Source organism: Onychostoma macrolepis, chromosome 14 (genome assembly GCF_012432095.1).
Source record: "Onychostoma macrolepis isolate SWU-2019 chromosome 14, ASM1243209v1, whole genome shotgun sequence".
In the NCBI taxonomy this organism is placed as follows: Eukaryota; Metazoa; Chordata; class Actinopteri; order Cypriniformes; family Cyprinidae; genus Onychostoma; species Onychostoma macrolepis.
Genome location: NC_081168.1, coordinates 30114841 through 30134909, shown reverse-complemented (window position 1 = coordinate 30134909; position 20069 = coordinate 30114841).

The following is a 20069-nucleotide window of genomic DNA, read 5'->3' as shown; positions in this document are numbered from 1 at the left end:
AAGTGCCTTAGCATGGTTCAAATCGTACTTATCTGACCGCCATCAGTTCGTAGCAGTGAATGAAGAGGTATCATATCAATCACAAGTGCAGTATGGAATACCTCAAGGCTCAGTACTAGGGCCGTTACTTTTCAAGCTTTACATGTTACCCTTGGGAGATATTATCAGGATACATATATATTACAATTATAGCAAATGAATAAATCATATAAATGAAAAACTTCAAATAATGAATAAATCACTAATATAACAAATACATTAAATTATAAATTAAAATGCTCCATCGGGACAAGACCACAGGAATCAGATAAGCCCTTTACACAATCTGACTTGGCTGCGGTTGGAATTGAACTGCGGGTTTCGTCTGGCCAGAGGAGAACTGGCCCCCCGACTGAGCCTGGTTTCTCCCAAGGTTTTTTTCTCCATTCTGTCACAGAGGGAGTTTTGTCACCTCTGGCTTGCTCAGTTGGGGACACTTAATTTCTAGCGATTATCGTCTATATGATTGTACAGATACTATTTAAACTAAACTGAGCTAGACAATGACATCTCTGAATTCAATAATAAAATGCCTTTAACTGAAAATTGAGAAAATTGAGTGTTTAATCTTATCATTATACATTACTGACACTCTATCCTCCAATTTGATACTGTTAAGTGCTTTGACACAATCTGTATTGTTAAAAGCGATATATAAATAAAGATGACTTGACTTGACTTGGTGAATAAATAAATTAATTAATTAATTAATTAATAGCCTCTGAATATATTCTTATAATCAGTTTCTCTCTAATTTGCCTGTCATCTTGGATGCTTTTTTCACTGAGCTTGGTCTTATTGGTGGATGATACTGTGCATGCAATTCTGCTTTAGCCCATAGAATAAAATCCTAGAAGGCAACATCATTTTGCTGCCTACTTCAAATCTAAAATCCTATATTTTGTTTCTCTTCACTAACCTAGCCTGTAAGACTATTGGGCCTTAAGAGATACATCAAAATCAAAAGGGTCATTTGTTTTGAATCAAATGAAGACAGAGAGATGACAATGATGATTACATACACCATGAGTGTAACTAGGAAAAATCATCTTATGGAAAATACATATTAATCTCATTAGAGAAGCACTTGGCATTTCACAACCTGACATTTGAGAGATGAGTAATTGCAGATCATTTCACTTAGTCACTCAATGGTTGTGTAAGCCTTACAACCTGCCTGTAATTTTCAAGCAATCCTGAAGACTTAGGTTAGATTTTACAGGTGTGTTTGATTAGGTATGGAGCTAAACTCTGGAGGACGGTGATCCACCAGTACGGAGATGCCCATCCCTGGATTAGAGCAAATGACTAGAGTAAACAGATTAGAGCCTTTGGCACAAAATAATTCGGCAACACAACAGGAAAGGAAGCACACGAAGAACAGGTAAACACAATTTCCAAAATAAATACTGGACGAGACTAAACAAGGGGATGTGGTACAAGGAAACAAGGAGTCAGGGCAAGAGAAGCACATGGATGACACAAGGAAAGACAAAGCCATGTGTTTAAGAATAACATTGACACCTGAAACAAAGACATAGAGACAGGGCTCAGTCACATTAATCTTTGCACAGAAAACTTGCATGGGTGAATGCAGTCATCTTAATAAGATAATGCATGCAATCAGCAATTTCGTGCAATAGACTTCCAGTGGCCAAGAATTTTCTGACACATACTTCACACTGGTTTCAAGTTTCTCAATCTATGAATTTGGCACCAAATCGCCAAAATGCTATGAACTGCCATGAGATGGTGTTGAATTACCAGTAGTATGGAATTATAATATTTCTGGCATTGAGCAACTCATATAGGTTTTACTATTTGCCACAAAGACATCACGTACTGTACAACTTTACTAACTCATGTTTTTCTGTTGCATTAGTTTGCATTAATTTGCATAAATTCACACATAACCAAATGGAATGACGTAAGCGACTAATTTGAAACGCTACACAAGCAGCTAAATTCTGCCGACTACATAAATAGCACTCCTAATGTGAAGACTCAAAAATGATTTCAGAAGAGTATGTTGTAATCATGTGTTACTAAGTTAACAACAAAATAAAAGGTCACACGGTCCCACTTTATATTAGGTGGCCTTAACTACTATGTACTTACATCAAAAAATAAGTACAATGTGCTTATTGTGTTCATGTTGTATTGCAAAACACTTTTGCTGCTTTGAGGTGGGATATGGGTGAAGTTAGGGACAGGTTTGGTAGTATGAGTAGGTTTAAGGGTGGGTTAAGGTGTAAGGGATGGGTCAACAGTGTAATTATAAATGTAATTACAGAAATTAATTACAGATGTAACTACATATAGGTATTTTTAAAAATACAGTATAAGTACAATGTAAAAACATGTACGTACACAATAAGTGCATTGTACCAAATAATTAATTTAAATGTACGTACATAGTAGTTAAGTCACCTACTCACATAGTCACCTAATATAAAGTGGGACCAAATAAAATCTCATTAGTTTTGTAACAAACAATGATTGTTTCCCTTCACTAACTTGAGTCAAAAGTTAGTGCTACCAGGGAAGAATCAACATATGGAAAATACATATTTATCTCATTAGAGCAGTGTTTGGCATTTCACAACCTGACATTTGAACGACGAGTAATTGTGGATCTTTTCACTTAGTCACTCAATGGGTGTATGAGCTTTATGACTGTAAGGGAACAAAGGCTGTTGGCTGATTCATAAACATGCCGCATTTTTGCCCTCCATTTCACCCATTAACACCTCACAATAAGCAGATTATGATTTTACGGTACCATTCTGTTAAATCGTTTCTTATTACGCACCAAACAACTGTAGCGATCGGGGGAAATTGTCTCAGCACTTTGGATCCTTTTTGATGTGCCCCAAAACCAATTTGTTTTCAGTCCTTGCTTTGATTTGTTGGTTTCTATGGCCACAATTCATTAGAAACACTTTTCTTGTCAAAGCATTTACTGGTCTATCAATGGGGACCAGACCCTGCCTGGGAATAAATCAGCTGTCGGAGCCGAGCCGATGGAAAGAGAGTGTCGCTGCAATTAAACGCAGCTCGGATGGGCCCCCAACATGAGCGGCGGCGACATCAAGCAGCACGGCTTGGATGCACACCTCTGGAGATCAACTCATAGGATGGGGCGTACAGGTCCACCCCTGTATCACTCCTCCAGAAGGCTGTCAACTTTGGCACATCGTTGCGCGGGACCACTGTATTTGTTCTCCAAATTGCAGTCAAGCTTCAGAAATAAAGAGCCCCTGAGACCCATTTGCTACAGCAGGCGAACCCAGCTTCAGCAGTGCGTCACACACTGCACATTGACACTTTCATGGCTGGCTTTTTTTTTCCCCTCGAACCAGCGCTTTGACCTTTGAAGAATTTTCCCAATTGTTCCCTTCTTTGTATTTCTTTTTTTCTTTGTCCACTTTTTCCCTTCTGTGATGATTGCCCCTTTCTTGTTTTGTTTTACTGTTTCGTTCTCTTGATTTCTATGGTGACTGCAAGCTTCTCAGGAATAATGAAAGCCTAGGGATTAAGAAGCGTGAACAGTGATGGCTTTTTCATAAATAGATAGGAAACTCCTGGAATAAATGGGATGGGTTCATATGATGGGCTTCACAGATGGGACATTAAGTCAGATAGGAGAATTTTGGTCATTCGATGAAACTGGAGAAAATGTTGGGAGAAAAGGCTTAATTTGCAGTACCACAGTGTCTCGTTGGGGTAAATCAGCATTTATTGTGCCACTCATTTCTGTCCTTTTATATCATGAGATGATTCGTGTAAACAATTAATAAACTGTTAGGCAGCTGTGTTCTGGTCTACTCTAATAACTAAAGGATTGTTGGATTAAGCCCAGCAAGGAGTGATCTGTTAAATCCTTTGGTGAGGTGCTTAACTTTAAGTTTCTTCATGGATGGAACCTGTAATCAACATACTGTTAATCACTTGTTTCTCCATTAGTATCCAGGTCTTAAAACTTGTACAAGTTATTGTGTCGCATTCAGATGCGTCCAGTTTAACAAAATAAAAACACATTTTCCACACTCTACTCAAGCCTTGCTCACGCAGTATTTCTGAATCTGAAATGAGGTATGTTTACGTCAAAGTAGGTAGTGGAAACACCTTCATATTGCGTCTTCATCTTGGATCAGTGGAATTGTATAAACTTTGATATTTCTAACCACAGAAACAAGCTCAAAAAACATATCCCTGAGATATGGGAACGAGTACTGCGTCTGTAAGACGCTGTATGGGAAAAACTCCTTTTCAATCATGCACTGAAACTGCACGTCCATTGGTTCGTGCAGTGCTATAAAATCGAACCAATGGCTCGCTGAGGGAGCCTATGGCTATGCAGCCCGCTATAGCCCACCAAAATGGGCTGGGGCCTCTGGCTATATAAGCGGCCGCTTCGCTGCCGCATCTCAGATTTCTTCAAATGAAGCGACTGAGGCTAGCAGCTCATATCACGGCCAGGAACGCAGTACTCATTCCCATATCTCAGGGAACTGAGTACGTTCCCTTTCGATATTCTACTCGTACTGTGTCTGGAAGACCTTGTAAATCCTTACAAATGTTTTCAAAATGGACACCCCGCTGGACCATGCCCAGGAAGAGGCAATGCCTCTGGTGGAATGGGCTCTGATTCCAATGGGGCACTGCAAGCCTAAGGAGGAGTATGCTAGGGTGATAGCATCCACTAACCACCTGGAAATTCTTTGCTTCGTAAAAGGGCGACCATTAGCATGGTTACCAAAGCTGACAAAAAGCTGTTCCGATCTCCTGTATGAGGCGGAACGCTCGATGTATACCCTCAGGGCCCTGATGGGGCAGAGCAGGGACAATTCCTGGTCATCCGTTGAAGGGGAAAACGCGGAAAGCGCTATGACCTGGGCTCTGAACGGAGTGGTGAGCACCTTAGGTACATAACCCAGCCTTGGTTTCAGGACGACCTTGGAGTCGTTAGGCCCGAATTCCAGGCAAGCAGGGTTGATGGAAAGGGCCTGTAGGTCTCCTACTTGCTTAACCGATGCCAGCGCTAACAGCACGGCGGTTTTAAAAGAGAGTGATCTGAGGCTTGTGGATTTCAATGGTTCAAACGGGGGTCTTTCAAGGCCCTTAGTACGGTTGGTAAGTCCCAAGGTGGAACTGTATGAGGACGCTGGGGGTTAATTCTCCTGGCGCCTCGTATAAACTGGACCACTGCACTATTCCTGCCCACCGATCGGCCAGCAATAGGGGCAGGGAAGGCCGCTATGGCTGCTGCGTAAACTTTGATGGTGGATGAGGAACGCTGTTTAGCCAGCATGTCCTGCAGAAACGAAAGAACCACTGATACATCAGAGGTAACTGGATCTAAGTTACGGTCTTGGCACCAAGCCCAGAAAATAGACCATTTCAGAGCATAGAGGCATCTGGTAGACGGGGCTCTAGCTTCTGCCATAGTGTTTATGACACGCTCTGGGAGGTCAAAAGGCTCCCGTTGAGCGGCCACACATGCAGGGCCCATAACTCGGGCCGTGGATGCCACAGCGTGCCGTTCGCTTGAGAGAGGAGGTCCCGTCTCAAGTGAATGGGCCATGGGGCTGTTTCGAGCAGCTGGAATAACTCCGACACCCACGGTTGGTTCCTCCAGAGGGGGGCTATTAGAAGAAGCCTGTGCCGTTGTTTCCTGACTCGTCTGAGTACCTGTGGTAGCAGAGCGATTGGAGGGAATGCATAGAGCGGGAGGCTGGGCCTGAACATCCGTGCTCTTCATGAAATAGATTGGGCAATGAGCGTTGTATTCGGAGGCGAAGAAGTCAACTCAAGCTCTGCCAAAGACTTCCAGGAGACCTTGTCCCTCGACAACATGTCCGCTCCTTGGTTCATCTTGCCCGGCACATGCGTCACCTTCAGTGAACGCAGATTGGTCTGAGCCCAAACAAGAAGGTCCTTCGCCAGTGTGCAGAGGCGCTTCGAGACGAGGTCTGAGCGTAGTAGCACATGGTGTCCCCTTATGTCCGGCAGGAAGAATTGACAGGCACGGCACACTGCTAGCATCTCTAGGTAGTTGATGTGCAGACCCGACTCCTCTTCAGACCAAAGACCGAAGGTCGTTTTGCCCTTGAACAGTGCTCCCCAACCCTTGTTGGAAGCGTCTGTCGTGACAACCTTCCTTCTGTGCGCCATGTCTAAGATCACACCTTGCTTCAGCCAGAGGGGGTACCTCCAACGGCTCAGGGCTGATACACAGGCCTGAGTCACCGTTATGTGATGGCGACCGTGACGCCCAGCCGCAGATGGAACCCTCTGCTTCAGCCAGAACTGGATGGACCGCATGTGAAGCAGGCCCAACTGAAGTACTGGTGAAGCTGCTGCCATAAGACCCAGCATTTGAGCCTGCTGTGAGACGGCGGAGACCACTCGAGCCCGAGCTCACTGACAGCCTTCGTCATCACACGGACGAGCTCCTCCGTTCTGGGTCTGGCGCTACGTGAGGAGCGAGGGGCGGAGTCACTTTCTGAAAAGAAAGCTATCCGTGAGCGCAGAGAGGCGAGACTGAAACTCTCGCAATGAGTCCCGCTGAGTGCAGCGTCAGTGTGGGATTTCCCCAAGCATGACACACACTCAGTGTGACCGCCATCAGCGTGCAGAGGAGTCCTGCACATCTTACAATGACGGCGTAGCATTTGAAACAACGCCGCGGCTCTTTTAGTATTTGCTCTTTTGTGAGGCTCTTTTAGATAGTCGCCGGATGGCGGCAGGGGATAGACCGGGAACTGTGAGCTGCGTGCTGCAAGAAGTCCAATCCGGCTACTGAGGCGTTTCAACGGTGAATCTCGGCGTCAGCGAGGAAGAATCTTCGTCGCTGAAGAGAAGAAATCTGAGATGTGGTGGGCTGCATAGCCATAGGCTCGCTCAGCGCCACCGCCAAGCCATTGGTTAGATTTTATAGCACTGCATGAACCAATGGACGTGCAGTTTCACTGCGTGATTGACAAGGCTTCAGTTGAAGAGGAAAAAAGGAGTTTTTCCCATAAAGCATCTTACAGACGCAGTACGGGTGGAATATCAAAAGGGAACCTTAGTGTTGGCCACACCTGTTCATTTTCTAATTTCACTTGAAGAATATCAGAGCATTAACTCACAGTTCATATACTAATGTTGTAATTAACATAGCACAATCGTCACATCTCAACCCAGGCTCATTGAAAACATGCTTGTGGCAATGTTTCTACAACACCAATATTATGTATCTTATTGCATGTTTTGCAGCAGATTCAAAGTGAAATGTCTAGTGAGTGCCGCTTAAACGTGCATTCAATACTCTGCATTGTCCTGCATTGTCCACACGCAGACAGACAGCTGACTTAACCTAGTGTGTGCTACCAGCTCCAGCAGAGGCCTCTGGGAAATCAGCAGGGCAGCTGGGTATTTGTAAATATATGGCTCAGGGGTGGGAATACTGGGTTAGCGTTAGCAGCAGTAGGCTCCTTTGCCACAGGGAACTGGAGGGGTCCATAAACATCCTGCACAGCCAGCTGAACATACAGTCTCGTCCCCAGCAGCGCTGCACCACTGTGGCTCTCAGCTAATAATGCACTGAATAGAACTACACTCTCATGCTCCTTCACTGTGTCTGGAAAGATTAGCCATTTTCACACGCAGTTCTTGTCCCTGTATATCCACTCAGTAATGTATACTGCAGGTGTGTGGGATGAGAAGGCATCGGTCCAGAGAAACTGAGTGATGTTATACTGACATACACCCTTTAATGACTGCTGCAGATTTGTGTGTGATTAAAACACTTTAAAAGGGCCATATTCCACACCAGGGGTTGGCAGCCTTTTTGACATTTTTTACTGTTTATCTCTTTGCCTTAATGAGGTCCTGTATGCTGGGTTGGAAATCCTTCAGATTTCATTAATAAAAACTATTTTCTCTCCAGATAGCCTAGTTGTAGAAAAGTCGTGGAGGCCACTAGGGCATAATAACATTATGACTGGGGGGACATTTTCCAAACCGTTTGTCCTATGTAGGGTCATCAGGATACTGGAGCCTGTCCCAGTGTCCTAGGCCATAGGCAGGGAAAAATCCCGAGCGGATGGCCAGACCATCGCAGGGCTAATGCACAACTCATCCCACTGGATTTCTGTGAGGTTTGGGTCAGGAAACTGCTGTCCATGGAAACCTTCATTCTGTGGTCACTAAAACCTTTTCCTTTGGATCATTGTCCTGTTGGAAGATCTACTGTAACCACAAGCCCAATTATCTGTTGGTACTTTTTTACCATGTATTCTAACAAGTTGTCTACAGGCCCCATGACATTAAAGATCCACCATCATACTTCGTAGTAGGAATGAGGCACATTTCATGGCTATCTTTCTGTCTACACCAAACCCATCTCTGGTGTTTGAGTCTAAAAAGCTCTATTTTGGTCTAATCTGACACAGTCCCACAGAAAGTTCCAGCGATGGCTGGCAAACTGTACAGTGAGTTTGTTGTTTGATGGCACCAAAGGCTTTTTTATGGCAATCCTCCCAAAATTGTAGTTATACTGTATAAGTGAATCCCACTAGCCTCTGCAATTTCTTCAGCTGTGATTCTTACAGAAAGTTTGGCTATCTGAACCAACTTCCTCACAGTGTGTGGATTAATGTACACACAAATACTTTTCCAGGTTAATTGGAAAAAGGAACAGAAAAGTATGAATGGCATCATCAAAATAGTCCATCTGCCATTAGTGGCTCAATCTGAACTTTATGAAGCGACGAGAATACTTTTTTACGCAAAGAAAATAAAAATAACAACTTTATTCTACAATTCGTCTCCTCTGCGTCAGCGTGGTGCCATTTTGGAGAATATCCGCTGGACACAAATAGCGTATGCTGTTCTGTGTCAGCCGCACCACACGGATACACTGTTTTCGTTCAATTCAAAGCGTAAAGAAGGTAGAAGATGTATCCGTGTGGTGTGGCTGACACAGAACAGCATACGCTATTTGCGTCCAGTATTTTATAGCTAATCATGTTACAGACCTGATGTCAATTAACTTAATTAGTTACTAGATGTTCTGCCAGCTGAATCTTTTCTAAATTTCTTGCTTTTTCAGCCCTTTGTTGCCCCCGTGTCAACTTTTTTGAGACTTGTAGCAGGCATCAAATTTGAAATGAGCTCATTTAGTGGATAAAAGTGTAAAACTTCTCCATTCAAACATTTGTTATGTTCTCTATGTTCTATTGTGAATAAAACATTGGCTCATGTGATTTGAAGGTTTTTTAGTTTTCATTTTATCCAAATTTAAAAAACATCCCAACATTTCCGGAATTCGGGTTGTATCTTAAATTGTGTTCCAAGGATGAACAAAGCTTTTACGGGTTTGGAACGACATGGGGGTAAGAGATTAATGACAAAATTTTCATTTTGGGGTGGAGTAACCCTTTAAGGTTGTCTGATATGATTGGCTAACATCATTGCATAGACAACAGTAACAACGTCCCCTTGCTATTGCATATGAGTAAGTGTTTTGAAACATTATCCACATAAACTCATCATTAACAGACAAAGCACAATCATTTTGATCAAAATGATTTTCTTACAGGCTATGATGCAGTTTCTTTGTGAACTCTCCATTACACTGCGCTTCATCTACAAAACAATCTGCAGTCAAATGTTCCAAACAAACATGCAGATGCAATCCAGGATGCTATTCAAATAAACCATCCAATGGATCCTGATGCTGGGATTCTTCTGAATTCTTTACAAAAATGTAAACAGCTGTATGCATCAAAGCGAAGCACACCAGTAAATGAATGCGCATCTGTATACTGTATCCAGTGTAGACAGAGACAATGAGCACTTTTACATGCACACCAGTAAGCTGAAAACTCACAAATATCAGCTTATTAAAATAACCAGTTTTCCCTGTTTACATGCACATCAGTAATCTGATAACGCAAGTAAGCCGCATTTATATGACTTTATTAATAAATCAGGTTATTTCCACTGTAGTGACGTCAAAATATAATAATTTGCGTATCTGACTCTGAGTATTTGTCAGTCGTGATGTTTAAATAAAAGTTGCAACATATCAGCGGGAAACTTACTACTCATATAGGCTATTATCCTCCTCTCTTGCAGTTACAGACGCAGCGTTTTGACTGAACCACTTCTACTTTGGCTGCACGAGATAAGAACACATTTTTGATTATTTTCTGGGTCATGAAAGAGTCTACGATTGTGATGTATTCCCTTCTTTCTTTACTGTAAAACATTTGCTCCGTATAGATCAAGGTTATTTTTGTAAACGAAAACGATTGATGAAAAAACTATTTCACAAACTGAAATAAAATAAAAATGTCAAAATATTTGAAAAACTTGTTTTAATGGCTCAAAGACAATGTGTTAAAAGATCAAGACAAATATAACTTCTCAGGTCATGACCCCTTTAATGCAGCTGACATGCAGCTTTGGGCTGCGTTTCCCAAAAGCATCGTAAGACAAAATAGATTGTAGAACCATTGCAATTAATGGTCTCTATGATCACACAGTCAAAACGCAGCCCAGATCATTTGCAACATATGGCCTCTAGATTGGAAGCATATTAATATGGTAATATGTGATCAAATACTGTACATCAAACTGGCTTATTTACCTCAAACTGCATTGAAGAGTCTCACCATAACAGGTATTTGAACCCAAAGCCCTGATGTTCTTGAGTTGAATCCTTCACTTGCTTTGCCCAAGGCACTGTCAACACACTCTCTCAGTGACTAGAAGAATATTTTCCCAACCTCAATAGCATCAGCTGTCAAACCAGAACAAAAGAGATAAAACAGTGAGAGAATACCTCCAAGTGGCTCACTGACAGATGATATTAGGCCTGTCTTGGAAAGCTAAGGAGACAGTATAAACACTGAGTAAGCAAAGAGGCCAGAACATAACAAGCTGTATCCTAGTGGAAGCAGTAAACCGAAGCTGACACACACTCTCCCAGCATGCCTTTCATTTCTCTCCCTCAGAACATCCCCTGTAAAATAAATAACTCTTTGCTGGTGGCTTCTTTTTAAGAATCAAATAAATAATTAAAAACATTTTTTCTCTTTTTTAATACCTTTTAAAAATTGTGCACTCAAATCTTTTGCAAATTATGACTGCTTTTGGTGTAGAACATATTACCAACATTATAAGTGGACCACTCAGGGAACACTATAAAATAAAAAATAAAATAATAATAATAAAAAATGCAATTCATGACATCTTTAGGGGTTGTGATATGACCAAACCTAACATGCTGCAGGCATGAATTATACCTCAAACTGTGTAAAATGAATAACTTTACTGATGAACACTAAATCATGCTAAGCAAATTCATGTGTTATCAAGGCATGTTTCAAAAGATTAAAAAGCATTTTTACATTTTGCATTAAAACATACTACTGATAGCACAATTGCTGCAAGAATAGTTCAAAACAAAAAACAACATGCTTTGACAGTTCAGTATTTTCCCAATGATCAAAGAGTCTGGAAATGGGTTGAATTTCAATACTCATGCAAGACGAAAAAGACCACTTTCATGTCAGACACACGTCACATAAATAAAGGCACGTTTCTATGTCAACCAAACAATAGAGGCCCATATCTTTTTCAACCATCAGCCCGAATATTGGCTTATAAAATGGACCAAAGAATAATACTGAGAACTTTGCCCCACATATATCTCAATATAAAAAATAAAGCAACTATAAGACACAATTACATAAATACACTCAGCATTCTTTCCAGATCAAGTCCGCGGTGCAAGTAAGGCTGATATTTATCCTTTTTGCCATCAAATGCCATTAAAATCTATTCCTGATGGCATTATTGGATCATATTTTGGAAAACCATTAGCATTAACAGGTGTTTCCAACACGTGAATCCCTTGCCAAGAAAACCCAACTGATCATTGTTCAGGATCTGATTTGATTGTGCTGTTAAAATAGCAACATGTGCAGAAGATCGTAACACGGGGAGGGTGTGGAGCCTTTTGAAAAGGTTGAGTTCAGTCATCGTAAAAGCTCTTCATCTAGCGGCTTTGCATGAGTCCTGATAAGAGCAAAATGCGATATTAATATCTGAGTGGAAGGTAGGGGAAATCCTGATGATGATATCATTTATTTTTGTCAGAAATCTTGTTTTTATAGACGTCATTTGATCTTATGAATCTTTTACTCACGAGTTATTACTCATAGAGAACCTTGCATCTTTCTTGCATCAGTTGATGTATGTGCAACTTCCCAATCGCAATGTTATCAAGGGATTTTACTGTTTCCTGGGAAATTGAAGACACTATAAAACAAGCTGGTAGACACGTCGACAATGGTTGAGGTAAATGAAAGCAAATGGCTGTGGTCATCACATCATTCTGTGTGCTGGGTGGAGGACTGAAGGTCAGCTCAGGTGAGACAGTGACAAAACACGAGTTGGCAAAGAAACAAAAGGAGGTATAAATGAGCTAAGTTCTCATATAAAGGTCATAAAAGAGCAAGAATGGCATGGAAGACATGATTTAATTGGATCGTCTGTGCCCCACCATAAACATCTTTGAGAATCCGATGATCACACAGCTCTTTTCAGACAGTGACAGCTCATCGTGAGCACGTGCCAGAGTTTGCAGAATAGAGAATTAGATTTTAAAGTTGAAATTTAAAGGTAAAATTATTTGCTGACTATCATATGACTTAGAAATTCAGGAATATAGCACAAAAGCTGTCAGGACTTCTACATTTTATGGTATTTCTGTAGTGTTTGTTGGTCTTTTTTGGAGATTGACTGACATGAACACTGTGTGATCATTATGAACTATGAAAAAGCACTATGATCACTTTTCTGAGATCCCAAAATATTGTTAAATGATGCTCATTCATAAGGGATTTTCATAAGCTACGTATCAACTTTTTTCAAATGGTTCTCTTTAAATTCCTTAATAGAAATAAAAATAGACAGGAATTAAAACAGCATGTTGACACAAAGCATGAGCATAGATAGAGCTAACATGAACATCAAAGCTCAGATAATTTGATCTTTGAAATATCTATTTTTTTATAGCAGACTTTGTGTGTCAGATACAGCGTGACACATTTCTGCTCTGAAATTCTAGAGGAAGCCTTCTGGAAAAATCAGAGAAGCTGTGACTTAACTAAAGATTTGATTTAAACTGCATTTGGTCTCAATGCAGGATACCACCAAGGAGAAACAATAGACACTAAATGTTCTTTTCTTACGGGATCTGTCATATGATTATGATATAGCAGGTGTTTTGGAAAAGAATAGACCACGGATTCAGTAGAGCACACGTTCACAGGAAACAGGATATCATTGTCAACTGAGCACCAATATAACAGAAATCATGCGAGAACCTATGGGACATCCGTGTCCAGTGACTTCAAATCAAATGGCAAACATCATTCCAGAGGCTGACTCACAGATAAATGATAAATTCACACCCGTACCCAGCCCTCTCAATCCTGGACATACCCTGCTATGGGCCACATTTCACTAGTATTCCCACAGTTTAATATGGGATGAAGTGTTTGGGGAGGGTTCATGTAAAGCCCAGACCTGCACAATCTATTGAGCGCTCGCTAGGAAACCGCTCTCAACATCTGCTCTGTCTTTCATGCCTTATCTGCCATTCTAGCCAACAGACAGCGCCGCAGACATGCACCTCACACTTCACTCAACACTGTTTCTAAACATGAACCTTCAGAATGAATTTATGTGATCCTGCACGCCAGTACGAAGCTTAATCACCCTTGAGCAAAACTGCAGACTCATTGTGATGTTAATAGACGTGTGGACCCATTCCAAACAATAACCACTTAAGCAAAGACCCATCTACAGTTGATTTTACCATTATCTTAGGTTGCTCAGATGTCATGTCAAGAATTATGTTGTTCAATTTGAATATGCATCAGGGTGGAAATGACTGAATGAAGTTCAGCCTGTGTAAACAATATAATTAAGCAACATGTTTTTCTTAAAAAGCCATCAACTTGCAGACGCATGAGACAAACCTTTACAGATTGCAGCTTGAAAATGACATACAGAAAATATAAAAGCAAGTGCTTTTCAATAACAGCACAAAGCCCTGATGGACAAGATAAAAAAATAAAAAAATAAAAAATATATTTTATGCATAATATTTTAGCTTGCTAAAAAGAGTTTATTTTTTATTCAAATAATAATGTTTGGGTTGCCAAGCAGTATAGCACTTTGGTGCATGGCTACAGAACAATGTGCATTTATGGGTAGAATTTAGAGTCAGAACTGTCCTTTTTATAATGTGAAATGTGGATGCACATTTTATAACGACAAGGAATTTGTCTTAACCTAATGGCATGAGGTTAATGTGGAACATAATGTAAACGACCTCAGTAATTATGTCAATATCTCATGGGAAAGCAGAGCTCATGTGACTATAAAGCCACCCGAGCAGAGCCAAAGGACAATGTTAGCAAATAAGGTTCCTTTTTTCACATAAGAAACATTCACATTAACTTGATGTGAGCTCTAAAATAGCACAACGTGCATCACTTAAAATGAGTGGCATCATAAAATTGGCAGCGTTTTACTATCTAAAGTGAGACAGTTTGCCTCAAATCACACGCAGCTTCTAAATACAACAAACCCAAGGTCTGAGAAATGAGGAAGTAAATTAATAACTAAATCTGGGAATGAAAACAAAGCCGTATGTGCGATTCTGACCAGACCAGCGAGAGAGAGAGAGAGAGAGAGAGAGAGAGCAGACATGGGCTTAAGGCATGGAAAGGTTACAGATGATGGCTATTAAGCTCACATGGCTGTTTTTTCAGTTCAGGTTGTTTTAATAAAAGTGACATCAGGCCACTCCAGAATTACAACAAAGGTTGACCTAAAAAAAAAATAACACCAGGCTGTAAGACATGAGAAGTTAGTTTTTCCCACAACGGAGGAGATTCTTTCAAAAGAGTTATGATGTTCACATCGATAGATCTGGCCGGTGGTTTCTAACAAATCCCTTTGTGTAAAGAGAGAACAAAATTAACCACATTTATAAAGTCATTCAGGAGATACTGTTTCAGCTGGAGGAGTACACCAGAAATCTTTCAGAGCTTGATAATGAAGACACTTCATGAGTTGAATGAAGCGGTTCAGCAAAAGATCATCATATTGGACAAAGTGCTAATGGTGATGGATTCAGCAGATCTGGAGGTGGAAAGCAAGAAGAAAATCTGCCTTTTAGACTAGAAAACATCAGAGCCATTTAATGGTGCATTATGGTGCTATTGGTCAAAGCCAGTATAACACATTATCCCTAAAAATGTGTAGACCTCATAAATTTTATAGTAATGATTAAGGTGAAGTGGATAATTTCGGTAACACTCTATAGGTAACTTTAGAACATGTCAAGTAACAACTCCATGTCAACTATAGCAGCCATTAGAGTATTAGTAGACTGATCTGCTTAATATCTACTAACACTTTATTTTGATGCTCCCCAAACACACATTCAACACATTAACTTTGAAACTACATGTTAACTTATTCTACTAACCCTAAATCTTACCCTACTGACTTCGGTGACATGTAGTTGCAGAGTTACGTTAACACTTTACTTAAAGTCATTATATATGATGCATTGTAGTAGTTTTAATGCATTAATTATGTCTTGGCATACACCTTATAATGCATTGCATGATCTCATGAATAATTGTAACCACAATTATAATTCATTATAATACTTACATATTCATTGTTACAGCTTTATGCATTTAAACACATGACAAACAAACCTTCAAATATTAAAATGCATTTTAACTTTGGATATGATTATAAATATAATGCATTACAATGTTCATTACAGATACCTTTATAATGCATTATACACAAAGGCTTTAAGTAACATGTATGCAAAGTTACTTATAGAATGTCTAAAAGGGACTATCAAGATAAAGTGTAACCCTAATTTCTGCACCTAATTTCATGTAAAATGCAAAAATTTTAGTTGTTGTGCTGTTTTTAATCAATGGTTATACATTCACCTCTAAAAATCAGGTATTGCAGAAGAGTCTGTCACTCGTCACTGTGTACTAAGACACCGTTCACGCTGTCAGCTGACGTGAGCAGTAACAGCAGAGTAACAGCCGCCCGTTTCACACTACTCCAGACTACTGACAGATGTGTAGACAAGGTATGCACAAATACAACGCAGAGCGTCTTGCACATGTGTGGGCCCAGGAACATTTCGAGAAATATTTTGGCTTAGGAAGTCCTAGACTTCTGACAGACCACAAACCACAAACTCCTGGTGTCACTCATCCATAGACAAGACCTGGAGAATATTCCAATCAGATGTTAGACGCTGTTGATTAGGCTGATGTGATTTAGTGGAATGACACAGAACTGTGTTTTCGAACTCTGTTCCTTGAAACCATTAATGACATGGATGCAAATTCAAAGAAAAACTCTTGCACCAACAGTCTACGATTAAAGTATCCATGATAGCGCTGGCTCCGTTAGAGAGGAGCCTAGTCAAACCGAGTGCTGTTAGCTCAAGGTGAACAGTTCAGATGGACACCTGCTATGGGCACTCAAGGAAATTTTCCCCTGCAGAGCTGCACCAGACCATTCGCAGATGATACAGCTGGGAAAAGTGAGCTCATTCGTGGATCTGCAGAAACACAGTTGTTTCCCAGAGCACCGAGGACAATCCAGCTCTCTCCAGTTAGTCACTCATTAGTCTTGTAAGTTTGCGATACACTTCAGAAAGAAGAAAACAAGAAAGAGAGCCATGGCATTAAAAAAGTAAAGTTATTTAGAGAACAGGGGGTGCTGTGGTGTCGTGGCTCATGCAACTTCTCACCGTTGTGCCCTCAATCTGTATTATTGAGTATTTGACATCATTTCAATGTGTGCTAAATGGCTAATTACTGTACAGCATTGTATATTTGTACAAGAAGATGAAACTAAGAGTATAATCTTATCTGTGATGTACATGTATATTAAATATATACCCTTTTATATTAATATAAAAGGTAAAATAAAAATATGTGACCATTTTTTTTCTACATCGGACTGATTGAATTTAAACTTAAAATTGAATTAAAAGGTCAAACTATCTCATTTTATAAAAAATACATACTTTTTTGCATGTTGGTCTCACTTAACATGACTTTGGTTTGGCAAAAGTTTCCAGATATTTATAATATTTTAACAAAACTACTTCACTGCTTTAAGACAATAATAAAATATCATGTCAAGTTACTTAATGTTTTCTTTTCAAGAATTGCAGCCTTACAAATGCATCATGCCCTGGAAAATATCAACCATATAATTTCAATTCAGAAATGAATAACATATTCAACATAGAAGAAGTGTATTCCAGCCATCGTATGTAAGAAGAAGAAAAAACATTCAGTAACACTTCAGTTTAGTACTTAGTTATTAATCACATATTAATATCTTATTCTGCATGACCATATTCTAGATCCCTTAACCATTCCCTATACCTAAACTTAACAACTACCTAACTATTAATAAGCAGAAAATTAGGAGTTAAAAGTAACTGGTTGTCAAACTGTGACCAAATATTAGATACGGACCAGGAGAAATGTCTTGTCATTGATCCTAAACCCAGCTATTAAATATCAGAAAGAAAATGAAAGCGATAAATCTGAGGTTGATATAAATGACTGTACCAAGCACACAGTGAGAGGCACTTACAGCACAGTGCTCCTGGAGAGCCACTGCCATGCTTGGCTGATGTTTTGTGGTGACCGTCTGCAGTGCACTAAATCTGCTGCTCTTTCAGTGGAGACAGGGACATCATTAATAACTTCAGTGTGAAACTCGCGAGCTGACAAGAGCACACTCCTACTAAAAATACATGTGTGGCCATGATAAACATTCCTCCTTTTCATCCATCAGGTCAGTGAGCTTTGACAAGCGAGAGTTAGAGCTGGCTGTCAGCGTTCTCGCAGGGGTGGCTGGCAGCTCCCATTGTGTACTTTGTAACGCAGGCCTATTAATTTATAGCACCTTTCTGAAACAGCTGTGAAGCCGCAGCTATGAGCAGCAGGAGTGGATGATTTTCAGCAATTTTTTGGCCGAGCCGGTGAACTTAGGAAGGGTGAAGAGCAGTAGAGAATCCTGCTTTGTGTTTTCTTATTTGTGTTGCACTTTCCTGTGGCATGAGAGTCTGACAAATTGTTGCGCATCAAATATGCCAGCAAAACTAGACACTGAGGGTTTCCACGTGCCCTGCTTAGACCTAGAGTGAGATGAACTTTACTAGATCCCCATTCCAACATCTTCTAAAAACAGGTCTGAGTTTCTCAGAACAAAACGAAATGGAATGAACAGATGAAGAAAAAAATGCTAACAGGTGGAAAAATGACAACGGCTCCACAAAAAAGGGGGAGGGGGTTAGTTCAACTGAACATGAGTCATATAATAGACGACAACATTTAAAAACTGCTGGTATGGCCACATGAAAGCTTGCTGCTGGCATATAAACACTGATGAGCGCTCCTTACGCACATGGAAAGAGATATTAATAGTCAGCAGACTGGAATATGCTGCATTCATGCAATAATAAACCAGACAAAAAGCAAATGGAATATTAATTATAAAACACATCATTGCTTGGCAAATTTTGGAAAATTAACCTTTCATCATAGTTGATTAATCGCTGTATGTTTTTTGGTTTAAAAATAGACTAACTCTACAGTCAACAGACATCATGTGATGTTTCAACAGTCAACAAGAGAGCACATTTTTGATTTGGAGATCTCCACATATTTTATTTCACACGCAATCTGACAAAATGAAAAATGAAAGTGCAAATACGCAACGCCAAAGCATGTTTGAACTTGTAATAACACTGGATCGTGCTGAAGAGAAATCAATGTCTCAACTGTGAAATTAAAAGTCTCATCTGTGCTCAATCAGACTGAAAAAAGTAAGAATGTAACTCCTTGAATATAACTATTTTCTCAATGGGATTCAAAAATGACATCACATATATGTGCATTTGTTTATTTACATCTCAGGTTTTATAAACTGGCAGTGGATTAGACTAAATATATTTTCCAAAAAGCTCTTCTGACTTACAAGTCAACTTTCTTTTAGATATATCCTCAAGGTAAAAGAGACAGTTATACTCGCTGTAACTCTGATGACATTATCGTGGTTGCTTTCTCCAGCTCTGAACACAGAAACAGTGCATTGTTCAGAATACATGTAATGCACATATAAGTGAAAGTGTGAATTGGATTGCAACTTCATATACTGCAAATAGAACTTTCAGAGTCTAAAATCAGATTGTATTCAGTCAGACTGACAAAAATTAGTAAACATACTAAAACATATAGAGCAGACTTAACGTGTGTCCGAGAAAACTGAGGCAACATTCCTTGCAGTTCCCTGGTTCACTAGAAGCATCTTATCTCTTATTGCATCTTTATCTGAGTTTTATAAACATCACCTCAAACATGGGAATGAAATTTTCCCCAGGATTCTATAAATCACTTTGGCAGTTAAACAAAGGCCATTCTCTGTTATTTTCAAATCATCCGTAGTGAGGGGAGGCTGCGGCCGATCATGTTACCCTCAGTTACTGGACGAACAGAGCCAAAAGAGAATCCTGTCTATCCTCGGCTGGGTTAGTCACTCTTAATTGTGCAGTGTTTTATAGCAGGAGTGTGAGGGAGAACTATTACATAACTCAGTGCCCTTGATGTCAGATGACCCCAATGAAAACTGAATTTATCATAGCAGGTGTCATCTTTCCTTCTATTTGTTTATTGTGTCTGTTTCGTTGATGTAAAATCTGATTTATTGGTCATCTTTAGGACAGACTCAGAGATGCTGTTGAAAGTGACAATCTAGTTAGTCTTGGAAGCCAGACCTTTGGCAGTCAAGAGGTCTGGTGCATTTTTGGTGGTTTATTTTAATTAATTAATTAATTTTTGACATTAGATTAAGGGGAAGGTACTGTAAATCTGACATTGATATGAATG